The 19,288-nt window shown below is 36.6% G+C and overlaps 1 pseudogene; it reads right to left on the bottom strand.

Moving 5' to 3' along the window:
- Positions 1-2,003: 2,003 nt before the first annotated feature.
- The window catches only part of LOC130464132 (cytochrome f-like), a 63,851-nt pseudogene continuing 46,566 nt past the window's right edge, over positions 2,004-19,288 (bottom strand).

Raw genomic sequence — 19,288 nt, 5'->3', positions numbered from 1 at the left:
TGAGGGTTTAATGAGAGGGTATATTTATAGTTTTTCTCTCCCATGTGGGCTAGGTTATGGTAGTTTGAGTTGGGCTTATTACCGGGCTCAATTCATTAAATCCCTTGCAAGCTTTGTTGGGTTTAATTAAAACAAGACGACCGGGCTTTAAGTTTATTAAATTCGTTTTTGAAATACGACCCAACAATTCCCGACTAAATAAATTCCTTGAATTTATTTAATAAATTCCGGTTTTCAAAATAATTAATATTTAAATTAATTAAAATAAACGCGCATTTAATTCTCATTAAATGAAATTAATTTATAAAAATACTTTATAAATGCGACGAAATGCTTTATAAATATAATAAAATATATTTATAATAATAGAAAAATACGAGGTATTACAACTATGGTCTATATATAGGATTTTAATGTCGTGGACATATTTCTTTCTTAACATATATAGACAGGTACAACAAATAACTTACAAAATTGTTTGTACAAAGTGTAATCATCAATTATCTAGCAATACAATCAACAAAGTGTTTTATCATAACAATTTGATTATCAATATTAAAAATGGGCTAATGATTAATAAAATAATGGATAAATTTATAATTTATATTGATTTTGGTCTGAAAATTCCGGTTTATATTAAATTAGGCGAAAAAAAGTTTGGTTTTGAATTCACTAGAATTGTACTCACTTTTTCATACCCCCATCTCTAACTTTTTGGATCCGCCATTGGCAAGAGTTCATCACAAATGCCTGATCGAAAAGTTAAGAAAATTGTTAAAAAAGATCTATACAACCCGTTGTATGATTTTTGTCGTCAAATAGAAGTTTTAACAATAATTTGAGATATATTAGTAAAGGATATATACCCCCGTTTCAATTGATCTATACGCTTTCTGTTTTAGTCAGTTTCATGATATTTTTACATTGTGTTTTATTCTATCTTTCGACATGAAACTTTACTATCTTACCCAGGGGCGAATCCAGAAATAATAAAATGGGGGTCCCAAATTTAATACAACTTCATTGGACAAAAAAATTAAAATTTACCTACTAATTTCAATAATCAAAATAATAAAATCGTTCATAAGATACAATAAAACTAATGAAAATATATTTTAAAAAAAATTACAAATGCCCGCGCCGATTTTGCATTCCTTGAAACTGCTTCATAATAGCATCATCACTAACTTGGATAAAAAAATCTCTCTATATAATGACCAAACAATCATTCAATACTTGATCACCCATACGATTTCGCAGACGATTCTTCACAATCTTCATGGAAGAGAATGATCTTTCCACACCGGTCGATGCTACGGGGAGAATCAACACTAACTTTATGAGCAAATAGACTTGTTGGTACACTTTATGCTTTTCAGTCATAACTAGCTTCATAGACAGTACACTCAAATCTTTCAATCCCCAAAATCTATTATTTCTCCACATATCTGCAAAATAACTATCAAATTGATCATCAAGGCTTAGTAATTCAACATTTGAGAACTCATTGGGATAAAATTTAGGAGGTTTAAGCACTTTATGTTTATCAAAAGAATAAAAAATATTAAGCGGAGTCAAAGAACTCATACAATTAAGCAATTCCATAATCACCTTATTGAATCTATTGTTGATCTCTTGAAGTTGAAGATCTATAATTCCCAAAAACTATTCAATTAAAAAATGGCGGTAATTTGTAGTATCCAACCAACCACGTTTCTTTCTCCCCGGGGGAACAAAAACATCATTCGCGTCAACTATTGTTATACCATTCTTGTAACAAACTGAAATGGTTGTTTCAATGATAGATTCCCACCCATTTTCCCTCATGTCTTGTAATCTTTCTTTAGTCAAATTCACAAGTGACATAGCATTAATAATATCTTGATATTTTTTTTTCCAATGCTTTGTTTAGTTCATTCACAATCCCAAAAATCTTTTTCATCAAATGGATCATGAAAATGAAATTAAAATGACTCAAATGCAAAACTTACATGTTCGGCTTTTCAAGCATCATTCCAAATCAAATCAACAGCCACACTAATTACCGGATACAAATCAATCACATTCAAAATCAATTTGTAATTTGACCCCCAACGTGTATCACTCGGCCGACCCAAACCAAGTTCTTGGTTCACACCTTTTCCGTTTTCAATTTCACCATCTTCTAAAGCTTTTACAATTGTTTTAGCCTGTTTCTTTTACAAGATACTCCAACAACTTTTAACAAGTCTCCAAGTGTGTCAAAAAACTAACCATAATCTTTAATTTTCTTTAAAACGACAACAAGGGTTAATTATAGTTGGTGAGCAAAGTAATGAATATAATATACATAAGGTGTTTCATTTATTCTCAAGGTTTTAAGGCCATTAATCTCACCGTTAATGTTCCTAGCCCCATCAATAATTGGCCACATACACTAGACAAAATCAAATAATTCTCATTAAGAAAAGCAATGATGGCCTCTTTAAGAGACAAAGTTTTAGTATCTGCAACATGGACAATACCAAGAAATAACTCCACTACCATTCCCTTTTTATTAACATAACGGACATAAAAAGCCATTTGTTCTTTATAAAATACATCGTTAGACTCACTAGTATTCCAAAAGCCATTTGTTCTTTATAAAATACATCTTTATAAAAAGCCATTTGTTCTTTATAAAATACATCTTTATAAAAAGCCATTTGTTCTTTATAAAATACATCTTTATAAAACACATCACTAGTATTCCAAAAATAATCCTTACCAGGCCAAGATCTTCCACAATTTCCTTCTTATCCACATACCAAATATAAATTTCTAAATAATTTACGTTATTACTTTATTTCTCACTTTCATCATGACCACAAAATGCCAAACTTTTGTCCAAAAGAAACCTCAAACAATGAAGTGAAGCAGTTAAACAAATTTCATATTCACTTTTAACTTATTCACATTGTTGGTTTAAAGAAGCTTGAATAGAATATTGTGGATTTTTGAAAGTTTCAAACTTTCCAAAATCTTGATTATGAGCACTATTAGCACCCCCAATATGCTTCTTTAGCCTACATGGCTTATTCCAACCTTGAAATCCATTTATGACAAGTGCATCTCCTCCCGCTACTTTAGTTGTTTCATTCTTAAACAAATAGCAGTAAAAGCAATACGCGCCATCTTTTTAAATATTATACTCAAGCCAAGAATACTCCTTAAACCAAGAGGGATTAAAGGGACGCATTTTAAATTCTGTTTTGGGAAATATTTGCGTCTTTGGTTGACAAGAACCTCTTTCAATGTATTATTTCCTCACCACTTCGTGGTCCATGGGATGATAGTCTACAATTATTTTCCATTTGGACGGATCATGTGGAAGAGAATTTACATCAAGTTGTTCTTGTCTATCCTTGGATGCAGAAGTGGTACCCATACTACAATGAGTAGTAGGTACCGATCTCGTTGCGGTCTCTTGAGATTGAGGAGTGTCATTGGATAGGGAAGTAAACTCTTGTTCAGCTTGAGATGTAGGAGGACATAAAGGTTGAGTTGGTGAAGATGTCAGAGTGGGCAATTGTGAACAACTCGATTCACCTTTTTTTTTTTTTTTTGAACAAACCAATCCAAGGTTGCTTTCTTCCTTTCCCGTGAAGGGCTACCCTTGTCATTAGTAATCTTCTCACAATCTCACTAAGTGTCTAAGTCACTGTATAAATTAACCAAACAACAACAATTAATATTTTAATAAGGTTACAATATCAGTATATCACCAATTTCTTATAATTAGCTTGTTTCATAAATATTCGTTTTTAATAAAATCAGTTTTTAAGATTAGATGGCTAGATGCCTCGTTTAATTTCACTACTAAATTACTAATGATCTCTATATTTGTTTTTTTCTCCACCTTTAATTTACTGTTTTTTACAATCAAGCCAATTATATTACAAATAAATATTATTCTACCCCCAATTTCACAAGTTTCATCAATTAATCAAGGTTGTTTAATATTTCCAAAAAATATATTACAAATAAAATTATAAAATCAACTAATCAAGCATTCATCAAGGTTGTTTAATATTTCCAAAAAATATATTACAAATAAAATTATAAAATCAACTAATCAAGCATTCAATTAAATTTTACTTACTCAGTAATCAAAACACTACAACTTAATAATATCCTATGATTGAAATTACAAAACCTAATAAGATTAAACAATATAAGTGGATTAGTTGAAAAATTAAGAGTTTGGAGAATAAGAGAATACCATAGTCGACGAACGACGGAGATCCGACTATCGGAGGCGGAGCCGCGACTGGTGGGCGGTGGCAGAGCACAGAGCGGAGCAGAGACCGACAACGGGTAGCACACTAGCACAGCGCGGTTGTGCTACTGCAGCAGACCAGCACTCCAGCAATGCAGTGCGAGAAGGCATAGAGTGGAGACACGACAGACACGGATTTACCGGAGTAGGGTCGTAGGAAGCCAAAAAGCAGTCAAGCAGGAATTAGAGAAACTAAGATAGACACGTTGGAAAGTATGGAAACTTGGAATTGTGATTTGTGAGGATGAGAGAGAAAGTCATAATATTGGGGGATTTGGGAATCACTGTTTAATAATAATAAAAAAAAATTAATTGTGGCCTTGTTCGAAAGTGTTCACGTGATTTTGGGGGAGTGGGATTTTCTTTGTCTCCTTTCCCATTTCTTTGTCGCTATAGGTCCTACCATAGGGGAACACAATTGTACTTTTTTTTTATTATTAAAATTACATATACTTTCTAAATTTTTTTAAAATTTCAATATGGGTCCTAGGGACCCCACGGGGTATTAATAGGTCTGCCCCTGATCTTACACCTCTTTCTCCCACAACATTTATATCTTTCCACTAACTTTCTCTAATTTATTCATTTTTCCTAACATCCACCTACCTTTTTACATTCCCTCACTTACCTTATCCATATTTTATTACATTCACCCACCTTTTCGCACAATCTTCCATTTTTGTCTTCATTCTTGTGCAACGAACATTATGAAACGGATGTAGTATTATTCATCATAAATATGGTTTAAAAAATAATTATGAAAAACCTAATTCTATTGTCATATACATTTCTTGTTTTAAGAACCAAAAATATTTGTGCCAAAAAAACAGACGCAAAGAAAAACAAAAGACTTTGTATGCGCAGTGGGTCTTGAAGTACTATTTATGCGTCTTCTTTACCAAACCCACCCACATTAGGATTACTCGTTAATGGTTGATCAAGTTTGATAGATTCACCCTCAGAAAAAAGAAGCTCTGGTCCTCGAGGATAATATCAACCACTTCACGTCCATCCGACGATTCTGCTATGTTTACTTCGTATCCGCCCTTTTCTTTTCGTACAATTTTCTTTACTATACCTGTTGCTGCGGAATTATAAACTTTATTATTACTCTTGCTTCCGTCAGGATTAATTTGACCCCTTCCCCTGTTACCACCTACATATATCGGATATTTTAATAAGTGAACATCTCTTTTATTGGCAGGATCTGGGGGCAAGAATAGGAAATGTAATTTCACTATATGTTTGCCTAGGAACAGGACCTATCACAAGAATATTTTGTTTATTGGGGCGATAGCTCTGAAAAGAAAGATTCCCTATATTTTCTTTTATCTCTGGAGAAATACGATCGGGTGGGGCTAATTCAAATCCCTCGGGTAAAATAAGAACATCCCCCACATTCAAGCCACCATTTTTTCCGTTAGCTAAAACTTGTTTTAATTGCATATCATAAGGAATTCGAACAACTACTTCAAATAAAATATCTGGAAGGACCGCTTGTGGAACCTCAACATCCACGGGCTTATTAGCTAAATGGCAATTGGCACATACAATACGTCCCGTCACCTCTCGTGGATTTTCATAACCTTGCTGTGCGAAAATGGGATATGGATTCGCAATGGATGACCGAGTAATTATATATAATATAAGTGATATGGAAATGGATCGGTGATAGTTTTTCACTATCAAAGAAAAAAAACAAGATACTAGATTGACAATATTTTGGAAAGGTGTTTCTTGTAGTAAATTTATATATAATTTATTACTACAGAGTGCACGTTTTTAATTGTTTCTTTATAACAATTTTATGCATTATGATTGGTGAGAATGATTAAAAAAAATTATTGCATCAATGCATTAACAATAACATAACGTACATATGATAAAAAAAAAATTGTAGCAGAAAAGCTGATTATAATGTGAAAAAATGAAAATTAACATCATTTTTATCTAACTATTTAGTTTCTACAAAAAATTAGGAACAAAAAAAATGTTAAGAACTTGATTAATTAGTTAATAAGGAGTAATAAACAATTATTCATCTTTTAATAAATAAAAGGGAGACGTTGAAATGTTTAAAATGAAATTATAGATTGAGATCCACCAAATGTGTGATAATTTTAAGATGTTAATTATAAAAGAAATTGGTAGCTAATCAATTGAAATACAACACCAATTATGATGATTAATACTCTATAAAGTAAATGTATAACATGGCCCTACATTAGAGATCAAATACACAAAGAGCGAAACTTATATACTTTTTTTTGTCGAGGGGAATACATACTTCGTAGTAGATAAATGCACGCTACGTATTTTTGGCTTCTTGAGAGGTGATTGACATGAATCATGGATTAATTGATATTATCCCCAAACCTAGCTTTATCATAAATTATAATGGAAATAATCACAGAGATGACATAATCATAAACTTTACAAATTTAATTATGATTGAATTATTCTTGATTTAATTTAGGGAAAGATTTATTATTTATTTTTGTTTTATTTCTTACATGCAATTATACTTTAGTCTATGCTTAGTTTGTACCAATTTTCTTATATACAGACAAATTTGAGGTAATATTAATTTGGTTAGTATTGGTTTTTCTATTTTATTCAAATTTATGTCAAGTTATTATTCTAATAAAAATTAAGTTATATTTTTTTTAGTGTATATAGTGTCTTGTTTTAATTAATTGCTTTTTTTTTAATTCAATTATTTATTTAGTTATGAGGGACTGTATTACAGACTATTCATAAGGGGTCATCAAAAAGTTATTGACCTTTCAAATTCCCTTATGTTATATGGAGTAGATATTATATCGTGGTTTGGAGAATTATGATTGTTATTAACGACTATATTTTGCCGTAAAATGAGTACTTTTGACTTTTTACAATTGGAATGTTATTCCTAATAGACTATGAATAATTGCCAGTAAATACGTTAATAAATAATATGGAGTATAATAATTGTTGTCACTAAATAATAAATATTTTTTTTTATTTAATATAATTTAATTTGTAATAATTCAATTGGAAACAAAAGTATTTTAGACTTGTAGGGGGTTTTTTCTTCCTTCGACAAGTTTGTATTTGCCCTACTGAAGGCTTTTGTAATTTTTGGATTTCGAAGGAGTCGCCACCAAACATTTTTAAGGGTCCCGTTTGAAAAGACCAAAATTGACTCTATATCGGATAAGGCATTGAATCTTAGAAACGGATGGGTGAGATCCGGGCAAAGGAACGAGATGCTTATTCCGCGAGCCATAGAAATTGTATTCAAATGCATGGCATAAAACATTTTTGAAATACCCTTGTCATGACATTATGTGGGTTTGAATTTAGAACTTGCACAAATAGAAATTCTATCGTGACCACTTCGCTTTAAAGTTAATTTAAGGTAACCTAAGGCCGGTTTGTCCAAGAAATTATCTTTGTTAAGCGTGGTGTAACTTTGCACTTTGTTATATTTAGCATGTGAGGTGATGAATGCAATAAACAAGTAAAGCAACATCACAATAGAAAATAAGTGCGTAATTAGTAAAATACATCACCACCTAGAAAAGGACTAGGTGGGAAACCACATTGCCTAGAAGGACTAGGCAAGTAAAGTTGCATAAATAGAAAGTGCAGAATTGAAAGGTGCAATATTTAAAGGCATTATTGAAATTGCGATATTGAAGTGCATAATTGAAAGGCGTTATTGAAATTGCGTTGTAGGGGGGTTTTTTTTGGTTATTTTTCCTGTTTCCTACAAGGGGGGGTTGAGCCGGCTCGTTTAGAGAACCGTTTGAATTTTTGCACCTCGAAGGAGTCGCCACCAAACTTTATTTAAGGTCTTGTTTGGAAAGACCGCAAATGCCTCTATTTTCGGATAAGGCCTTGAATCCTTGAAACGGATGGGTGAGATCCGGGCTCGGGAACGAAAATGCTTATTCGGCGAGCTTTAGAAATATTTAAGTACGTTGGCACAACATTAGTTCGAAAATAAAACCCTAGATTAGACTAAGTGGGTTTGAATTTTAGAGCAAAATAGAATTTCTAATTGTATGGTGGTCACTTTGCTTTAAAGATTGATTTAAGGAACCTAAGGCCGGTTTGTCCAAAAAATATCTTTGTTAAGAGTGATGTAACCTTTGTATTTTGTTGTATTTAGCATGTTGGTGATGAAAGCGATAAAGCACATAAAGCAACATCACAATACTAAATAAAGTGCGGAATTAGTAAATACAAGACGCCGTAGAAAATGACTAGGGAGTAGGTCCACATTGCCTAGAAATGGACTAGGCAAGTAAAGATGCGGAATTGAAAGTGCGGAATTGAAATTGCGGTATTGAAATTGCGGTATTGAAAGTGCGATATTGAAAGTGCGATATTGAAATTCCGATATTGAAAGTGCGATATTGAAATTTGTACTTGGGCACATGAGATTCGAACGCCAAGCGGCCCCTTAAAAATAAGTGCGCCCGACACGAATTCAAAGCCAAAAATCTCAACTTGGGAGAGGTTGCTAAACCCAAATATCCTAGATTTTGCATATTAAACTTGAAATTGAAAGGTTGAATATTGAAATGTTTGAACTTGAAATGATTGAAATGTTTGAACTTGAAATGATTGAAAATTGAACTTGAAATTATCCTAGTTTAGGGAAATAACTATGAATAACCCTAAACATGCCAAGATCTTTGAAAATTGAAGACTTGAACTTGTATATTCAAAATGGAGTTTTGAATCTCAAAGATTAAACCTTTAAATGTTAAAAGGTGTTTATCTTTGATTACCCCATGTTTGATGGTGATTCTATCGCAAGTGATGATTGTCAACAACTTGGACATCCTTGAATCTTTTAAAATTGTATTTTGTATTTCAAAAAATCTTGTATTTTTGAAAAACATGTGTGATTGTTGCAAGTGGTGTTTTTTATTGATTAAAAACACCAACTTGCTAATCACTTAGTAATCAAAGCAACATAATAGATTAAAATGGGATTCGGATTTACCTAGTTAGATTTAGGCAAGAGCTCCCAATTGCTTTGGAATTTTAGGAATTTTGTATGTGTTTTTGAGGAGTTTTGAGTTGTATTTTGAGACGTAATGTCGAAATTACGACGTTGTATTGTTGTTCCTCCCCTTTTTTCGATGGAAATGAGGGGTATTTATAGGAGGGAATGGTGCAAAACGCCAGCACACGCCAGCGCCTGGCGCCAGGCCAGCGCTATGCGCTGCTGACGTGGCTTGAATGCCGCCAAAGCAAGGACGGGGAATCGTCCTTGTTTCTTCTTGTAGCGTTGTACCTGTTGTACGAATTGTACTAGGTTTGGCGTTTTGTATTTGCTTGGAGGTTAAGGCATGGTTTAGCGTCTAAAAACAAGCCTTTCTCGGGTTTTTGAATTTCGACTTTACGGGACGGGGCCCGGCATGCTCGGTTTTGTGGGTCGGCGCCCGAATTTGACTTGCCTTATATGATTTTGAGTGGAAAAGGCCTAGGAAAACCAATGGGATGGTCCACTAGTTTAGATTGTACTTGGATTTTGAAATTGGATTTTGGAAGTTGTATTTTGTACCGAGTTCCGGAAGGGGAACGGTCTCGGGGGTTGGATTTTGGATCTTGAATTTGGAAATATTCTTAGCACATCGGATTTCCGCCTGGAGTTACTCCAATCACCTAAAAAGGATAATGGTATCATCATCATCCCAAAGGGGAGACACGAATTAGATGTCTACATGGGTATTGAACTACATAATTGAAAGATGCGATATTGAAATTGATCTATTGAATTTGAGATCCGAACGCCAAACGACTACTTAAGAATAAGTGCGTCCTACACAGATTCAAGTCTAAAAATCTCAACTTTAGGACAAGTTGCTCATCCTAAAGTGTCGTAGATTTTGGACATAGAAATTGAACTTGAAATATTGAATCTTAAATATTTTACTTGAATATTGAAATGAGGAGTCTTGAATCTCAAAGATTAGACCTTTTAATGTTAAAAAGTTTTCAGCTTTGATATGATCCTTATGTTGAAATGACTCTAGTTTAAGAAAGTGATTACAAACAACCTTAAACATCATAGAATCTTGAAAATGAAACTTGAACTTGACTATTGAAAAGTGGAGTCTTGAATCTCAAACATTAAACCTTTAAACATTAAAAAGGCCTCACCTTTGACTACTCCATGTTTTGAAAATGATTCTAGTTTAAGGAAGTGATTACAAACAACCTTAAACATCATTGAATCTTGGAACTTTGTATTTGTATCATAGAAAGTGTTGATTTTGTAAAAATATGTGATTGTTGTAAGTGACACTTTTAAGAGTAAAAGTGCCAACTTTACTAATCATTTTGAAATAGAAATTATAAAAACGTGGTAGATTAGGATTGGGATTCAGAATTACCTAGTTAGGTTTAGGCTAGAATTCCTCTTGGAGCTCCCAATTGCTTAGAAGTTTGAGATTTGTATGGGTTTTTTGAAGAATTTGTATTTTGGATTTTGAGTGGCGATTTCAGAATTACGACGTTCTGGTTGTGTATTGCTGCCCCAAAAACCTGGAAATTAGGGGTTTAAATAGGAAAATGGGAGGCTAAATTCCACCTGACAGCTGCGTCCAGCGCATCAACGATGCCTGGCGCCGCTGACGTGGCACAGAAGACGCCAAGCAAGGACGAAGATGTCGTCCTTGCGTTTGGCTTGTAGTGGGCGTACCCTTTGTACGAATTGCACTGTTTTTGGCACGTAGCTTTGCTTGGTGGTTAAGGAAATTTGCGATTAGAAACTAGCCGTTTCGGTTTTTCGAATTTGGTTTTACGGGATGAGGCCCGGCTTGCTCGATTTTGTGGGTCGGCGCCCGAATTTGGATTGCTTAGTGTCATTTCGACTGGAAAGGGTCTTGTAAAACCAATGGGATAGTCCATTGGGTGAGATTGTACTTGGATTTTGAAATTCATTTTTGGAAATTTAATTTTGTACCGATTTTCGTGATGGGAACGGTCTCGGGAATTGGATTTTGGATCTTGGATTTTGGAATATGTTTTAGCAATTTGGACTTCTGCACGGAGTTGTTACAACCACCTAGCAAGGATAATGGTATCGTCATCATCCCAATGGGGAGACACAATTTAGGTGTCTACAGAAGCCCCCACTTTGACTGAGCGTCTGGTTAGGAAAGCGCAAGTCAAAGTTTTCGACTCGTGACGGAGAACGGTCAAGATGTTGTGCAATCAAGACCATTCTTTGAACGTCGGTACCTGCACAAGGCAGGCGTTAGAAAAAAGGATATAGTTTACCACCGTGCGGTTATGACGACTCTGATTTGTATTTGTACTACTCTTCCGCCTTTGGTTTAGGATGGAGCTTGGCATCGGAAATCTTGATTTTTTGAATCTTTGAATCTTGAATTTTGAATTTTGAATACCCGGAGTTGACCCGCTGGGGATGTACTTCACTGGGGAGAAGAGCTTTTTATTGGCTTTTAAGATTTTGAAATTTTGGCTGACTTTCCTGGAGCTTGGGTCCGTTTGGAGTCGAACGCCTGAGTTCTTGTATTTTTCGGACTTTATTTTCTTGAAATATTTATCTGTTGGTGCTTGGAGACACAAGTATATACCCGTAATTTCGGAAGATAGCATGATTTGATGTTTGATGCCTGGTGCTGAAAACCGTAGCAGTAAAGGACGTTGTGAGGGGGTCGAAAAAGCACGAGGCTAATGCGTGACCTCGTCCCTCGTGGGTGTGACGTTTCTTTTTGTCAAATCAAGTGTAATTGGATTTCCTGTGAGTTTACACCCAATTGACTAGTAATATAGGAGTCGCCATTCAGTTTTTAACGACAATGAGAAAAACTGACAAAACCTGGTTATCGTGACATAAAGGGAGTGCAATTATGTTTGACCACGACGGCCGTAGGTTCCCTTGTGATCCCTGGTGTGGGGATCTCTCAACATACACCCACAAGGTAGAAATTGAGGGTTCGAGGGACTGTAACTACCGAGAGGAGTACTCGCTCTTCGATAACTCCAGAGGCAGGATATCCTTACTAGCTCAGCATAAATAATTGAAGGGACATGTGTTAACTATTAAACTAACTTGAGTTGATTTTAACAATATGCAACATATAATACTAGATCGAGCGTGATTATCTGATTTAGATTGTATTAAGGGACCTAGCATGATAATCCAATTTCCCAAAAATATCATAATTATTAGGCGTGATAGAACAATCAGATTTAGTTAGTTTAAAAGTTCATAAAAAGGGCGAGGAAAGCAATTAAATCATGGAAAAGGGACACATTACGACGCACCCTTGAGAGGTGCGTCACGGTTCTCATAAAACTAACCACTTTGACTTTGCTATTTCTCCTTTTATTTAACGAATCTCAAGTTATGGGACAGGATACGTTCTGTTCGATTTATGGATCGATTGCGACAGGACGCGTGATCAGTTTTGCAGCGTGAGGCTTAGGCTTAGGGGTTTAGAGTCAATACTCAGAGTAATAATTGTGTGTTGTTCTTCTTTTCACGTCGAACTTGGGCTATATTTATAGAAAAGAGTTCGTGGAAAGATAGAATTGTAGAGCTCTAATCCACGAGGAATTAGGAAAGAATACGTCCCAGGTAATTTCAGCGCCCAGGCCTGGGCGCCGAAGATTTCGGCGCCCAGAGCCAGGCGTTGAAAATAGGATCTGGGCTGTTTTCTTAGTCAGATTCGGATTCCTAGAATCCGGAGTGTTTGAGACTTAATCGAGTCTTTTAGTGCGTATTAACCTTGTGACGGAATGCGTCTGGGCCCGTTACGAACTCTAGGCTCGTTAGGATTTTAATTAATACGTGACTCTTATTTTCGAATCGTATTAGGAATAGAATTCTCTCGTTATCTCTATCTCATTTAGGATTTATGTTGGAGTGCAACACCTAATTCTGACAGGTTTCTATCTTTTATGACTTGCCACTTTTAACAACTACCCATTACGGCAGTTACTATTTTTAGCAGGTTTCCATAAATAGCAGGTTTCGGGTGAAATGAAAAGGGGTGATCGAGATTCGTTATTTTATAGGAGATGCGTTGTCAATTGGAGATTTATGCTCTCATCATCGAACCTTCCCTTACGGGAATGGGGACAAAAGTAGGTGTCTACAGTTAGCCCCCACTTTGACTGAGTCTTGGAGTAAGACGATGGTCAAAGTATTAGACGGAGTGCACCACACAAGTCATGGTGACCTGCTTTTGCGAGGGTCTCACGAGCCCCCGAGTGATAACATTTGACTTAAGGGTCATCACTTGAGGTGTCGACATATCCCTCACGTGTCATTGGGATTTGTCAATGGATAGTATAGGAACTCCCTCACTTTGTCATTGGAAGTATCTAAAGAGGCGTAGAAACTCCCTCACTTTGTCATTGGGAGTAGCTACAGATGTTTTCGAAATCAAAGCTATAAAGTGTAATTGGGCCTAGCCAAGCCCAATCACGAGGTAAAATGTTTTTAAAGATTCTCATTTTCAGGGTTAGCTAAACGAGAAAACCCCCTTGTTTTTATAGGACGTAAAACGAAGGAAAATCCAGCACATCGTTCTTTTTTGGAAAAACGGAAAACCAATCCTTTAATTTTTGGAAAAAAGGAAAACTACTCACATCGCTCTTTTTTTGGAAAAAAGGGAAAACCAATCCTTTAAAAAAAGGAAAACTACTCACATCGCTCTTTTTTTGGAAAAAACGGAAAACAAATCCTTTAATTTTTGGAAAAAGGAAAACTACTCACATCGCTCTTTTTTGAAAAAACGGAAAACCAGAAAAAGTTATCGCTCCAGCGACTAAGGACCTGCGCGGTTAGTGGCGCAGACCCCGCCGGCTAAAGATGGCAAGCCTGTCCGCTAAGGGTGGACACCCCGTCCGATAGGAGTGGACGAATCTGTTTTGAAATTTGAAAATAAGGACCTACGCGGTTTGTGACGTAGACCCCGCCGGCTAAAGATGGCGAGCCTGTTTTTTTGCTTTGTTTTGAAGATTTTATTTTTCGAAAACTAAGGACCTGCGCGGCTAGTGACGCAAACCCCGCCCGCTTAAGATGGCGAGCCTATTTTGAATTTCTTACTTTCTTTTCATTTTGGAAAACTGAGGACCTGCGCGGTTAGTGACGCAGACCCCGCCGGCTGAAGATGGCGAGCCTATTTTTTTTTTCGAAGAATTTTATTTTCTTTCGAAGGATGCTCGGATTTAGTTGCAACCTGAATGTGGGTTGACAATGTGCTTAGACGGACCATTGTCTTGTGGTCATCATCTTTCATGGTTTTGAGCTAGTCTTTACGGCTCAATTTTGCCACTACCTGGGTCCTTGATTAGGGGACTATGTATAAGTATCAACGGCGGCCTTTGTCTTGAGGTCGTAATCCGGTTTTATCTTTCGAGATTATCCAAACACGGGATTTCGTACAGGTAGTCTGGGAATATTGTTTTCACTTTTCATACTCTCTTTTGAAATGTATATTTTCTTTCGAGCCCCGAAGCACTCGCGCTTGACGGTCATTTCTTGTCAAAGAGGTTCCTTGGGGATACGCATTTTGTAATGTCCTTGATCGTGTTTGGGATCGTGCTCGTAAGTGCGAGCGATCTTTGTAGTGGTGTGCTACTCTTAACAAAACTGTGAGGTGCGACTTTCAGTAAAGAAATCGGCAATTTTCGAGTCGAATGGATACAGCAGGGCCCTATAGAAGTCAGGGGCCTTTTCTGGTCTAGGACCATTTTCGGCGCCCATGCCTGGGCGTTAAAGATTTCGGCGCCCAGGGCTGGGCGCGGAAAATGATTTCTGGGGAGGTTTCTTGACGACACAGTTGGCTTCTTGTTCGTTCGATTTCTTCTTTTTCTTTTTTTCTTTTTTTTCGTCTAGAGATTCTTTTTTTGGAACGAACCGATCATTTGAGATCACCGTTAATTGGTGAATAATTATTTCTCGAGAAACCGTAGCCTAATAGTGGACCAACGGTGTTTATTATTTCCTTATTCGTTCGCCATTTCTTAGCTTAGAACGATTGTGGGATTAATCTTCAACGCCCAAAGTCAGGCGTGGATTTGGCGTCGGAGTTGATTATTGGGCAGATCTGCCTCTTTTCCGTTCGCTTATTTCACTTGGAGATTCTACGTATTCTCTTCTCTTTTGTTTTTCTTTATTTTTGGAACGTAGAATTTTATTAGAGATCACAATGAGCTGAGTGATCGTGATGATTTCTCGAGAAGCCGTAGCCGATTGGTGGACTACGGTGTTTGTCGCTTTGGGGCGATTATTTAAAAGAACTATCGCTCTTAAGGCGTGCAGTTATTGCGATAGTTGGGCGAGTCTATATGGCCCGTGGAACATACCTTGAGGCGTAAGACCTTGATCGCTCTTGTATATACTTTTTTTTTTAACGTGTTCGTGAATGTTTGATACTTAGAATTATGATATGTATGTGCGAACGAGCGTTCATAGAATGGTCGTTGCGTGCGGTCCATTAATCAGTTTGCTTGAATAATTTTTTCCTTGAGCAATGACTGATGTTGAATAGTTTGCTTAGAAGCTTGATAGGGTTCAGGCCCATTCATGAAGTGGGCTCAAGCATCGTGCCCTTTCGATCGTTCAAACATTTGCTTCGAGATTTTTTATTTTTTTATTTTGCTATGGTCGTTTCGTAGCTTGGAGCCCCCAAGTATGCGTGTTGGGATAACATTATTATTTTTTGCATTGGAGTACTTCATCACGCCTCGTTCAGGTGCTCGAACAAGTGTAGCACCTTCTGTGCGGGTTTGCACGGCTTATTACTTCGTTCGACGCGAGGATTCATAGATGGTTCTTTCTTGTTTTTATATCTGGGCAAAATTCGGCATGGTAGAGAGATTCAGCGCCCAGGCTGGGGCGTTAAAGATATCGGCGCCAAGCTCTGGGCGTTGAAAATGATCTCTGGGCAGTATTTGACAGTTTTTTTTTATCCTTGATTTTTCTTTTGCTTTCGCTTTGGAACGACGTAGACTATGTAACGAGCGCTTGTAGGGCGAGCGTTATGTGCAGTAGTTTGACCGGAGTTTTGGTGACTCGCGATTTTTAGTCACCCTTGATAGTGGGGTGACTTCATATATTCTAAGTAGTCCTTAGAATTTGGGAGGGGTTGTAGCCATTCTAAGGTTCGTTTTACACGATTATACCTTAGGATTGTGCCCCTATGACGTGTGTATATCATTAGCGTCGAGAATTTGCGATAAAATTGTCATTTCGACCATTTTTAAGTTGTTTTTCTCAAGCCCCCAATTGTAGCTACGGGATTGGCTTGGTGCTATAATGCTTGGCATACGTTTTTATGCATTCATGGTGACACGGATCATGAATAGTTTGAACCAGACTCGTTTAGTGCGAGGTATGTTCGAGTAGTGATTTGCTACTTCTCTTGTAAATGTCGTATTGTGCGACATTGCCATGGTCAAGATAGTCACATGTTGAGGTGTGCCTTGACCAAAAGCTAGGTGCCTTTCTTTACCCATAACCATGTTTAGAAATCTTTTTGACTCACTTGCAACATCGAGATAAACGCATACTTAGCTTAAACCAACGACACTTTATTATGTTCGAAGAAGTCTTTGAAAATTATTTGAAGTCCGAGTCCTACTGTGTACAATTCGAGGTGTCCAAAGTAGGTTGGCTTATATAAGGGCTCGTATAGGATTACATGAGTGAATCAAAATACTGTTACGATTTTTGGAATGCTGTCTAAGGATTTCTTGGAAGCCAGGGTGCAGGTGTCAAGATATTACTTGTGCCCGTTTGGCATATGTTTTTAGGTTTTTAGGGCCATCTTTTCCAGAATTGCGGGAATATAAACCGTTTTCAAATTGACTTAGATTTACTTGGTGTATGTCTGCACAAAAGGTCAAGGTATACTTAGTTCTTTCCCTAGCTCTTTCATTTCAATTTTTTTAGCCCCCAGTTGCTATTATGTCTTCCCATTAATGATGCTTTCAGATTTCGATTTTAGATGCCCGTGTCATATGTCTAAGTAGGGTGAGCCTTGGTTAAGTGCCAAGTCCTATTGACAATGTCTGATTTTTTCCTCAAAGGGGATTCGCAAGCATTTGAGTTACCATGAACGGGTGCCCTGAGTTCGAAGGAACGATGGGGCGATGTCGTAGAATAATCCTCTTTATTGCAAGCTTTACTGCCTTTACTACTTGTTGGCGATTATGACCGTGTCTAGTGGTGAAAGAAGGTCTTTATGCGAACGACTATGTCTAGTGGTGAAAGAAAGTCTTTAAGTGAGTTAGTTCGCTTTTAGGGAGGGTCAAGTCGAGTACTTTAGAGGTCATGGACTCTTGCGCTAGCCCCCATTCAATTGAGGCAAAGCGATCTTTTGAGTCTTGGCTAAGTGCCTAGGAGTGTGAGTGCTCCTTCTGGCAAGGGTACGTGCCCCTATAATTTTTCGATGTGTGCTCATTTTGGCATCTTGGTGACTTGGATTCTTCCTTTGACTTTTTCTTTCGACTTGGGTTGCAAGTAATTAAATTTCAATAAGGGACTTCTATTTTTTATTCTTGTTTTTCTATAGGCTTTAATATTTTTGCAAATTGGTTGGACCGAATCTTGCATTGCCTACAAATCTGCCTTAAATAGATTTAATTTGGAATCAGGTCTTGCGTAGTTCTTAGCCTAGAAAAAGGTTTCTTAGAATGCCGATTTTAAACAAGTACGTTATGAGGTGGAAACATATTATTTGAAACGGTAGAATAAGTGACGTTTATTATTATTTTAATCTGCTGCCTTGCCGTAAGCCAAAAAATTGTTTTATATTTTTTTTTGAGTACATGTATTTTTTGGTGGTACGTATATCTGAATACGTGCTGTACCCCCCAAGTGTTTGTTATTGTTCCGTGTATGTGCGGATAAAATGACGAGCATTTCTGGACAAATTTTAGCAAGCAGAGAGATTAAGCGCCCAGGCTGGGGCGCTAAAGATTTCGGCGCCCAGCTCTGGGCGCTGAAAATGACTTCTGGGCGGATCTTTTTTGGTGTGCTAAATGCTTCTTTTCTTTTTAGACGAACTTTTAAAGGCGCTTTGCAATGTTTGCTTTTTTACTATTTATTATTTTTTGTACTTTTCATTTGTCTTCTTTTTTTTTATTCGTGACTCAAGACGGTTTGAAAGATGGGTTGAACGAGATAGGATAATTTGTATGGGTATTGGTCAATCATGAGGATTATATCTGCCAAGGCTAATGAATAGCATAGGGACGACTTCAAGCATGTATCCAAATAAGTTATATGGTCATTATACTAATGGTGGTGTAATAATGGGTATGACGCACGTGTCAATGGCCGTACATGGTTTGCGGTTGACAACAAGTTCAAGAACAAGAGTCGAGGTAATGGTTTCTTGGGTTATGGCAATGAGAACATGGATGGGTTAAATGAGCTGAACAGGGGCCCCAGAGCGAAGGCGTCTAAGAACATAAGGATTGGAAAGGGTAGACATCGTAGAATTTTATGATTTGGATTGGTTGACTCAATTCTTTTCCTTCGTTTACTTGGGTAAATGTTGCACTTTGGGAGGTACGTGATAAGTATTCCATGGCTCGCTCTTTTCGCTCTCCCTTTTCTCTTTCTTTTTAAGTATTTCATGGCTTGCTCTTTTCTCTCTCCCTTTTCTCTTTCTATTTTTCCTTTTTGCTTGGGATTTCTCCCCAACATAAATCCTTCAAATTTTTTATTTGGGCTAAGAGGTAGATGGTTGTGGTCTTTAAGTCACGAGGCGAGACTGAGTGAGCCTCGTTTGGTAGGCCTATAGTGGACCTTTAATTTTAGCGGGCCTAGGGTGGACCTTTAATTTTAACAGGCCTAGGGTGGACCTTTAAATTGTCTTACTTTACAAGCGTATTTAGTCGTTTCTTAAAATGTGCAAATAGCATAGATTCAAAATGTTGCTTCTACCTTATTGAAATTTAACGAAAGAATTACATCAAAAATAATTTTTTTGCTTCTTT

Source organism: Spinacia oleracea, chromosome 1 (genome assembly GCF_020520425.1).
Source record: "Spinacia oleracea cultivar Varoflay chromosome 1, BTI_SOV_V1, whole genome shotgun sequence".
Classification (NCBI taxonomy): domain Eukaryota; kingdom Viridiplantae; phylum Streptophyta; class Magnoliopsida; order Caryophyllales; family Amaranthaceae; genus Spinacia; species Spinacia oleracea.
Note: the sequence above shows the minus strand (reverse complement) of the source record. Positions and strands in the feature narration are given on the sequence as shown.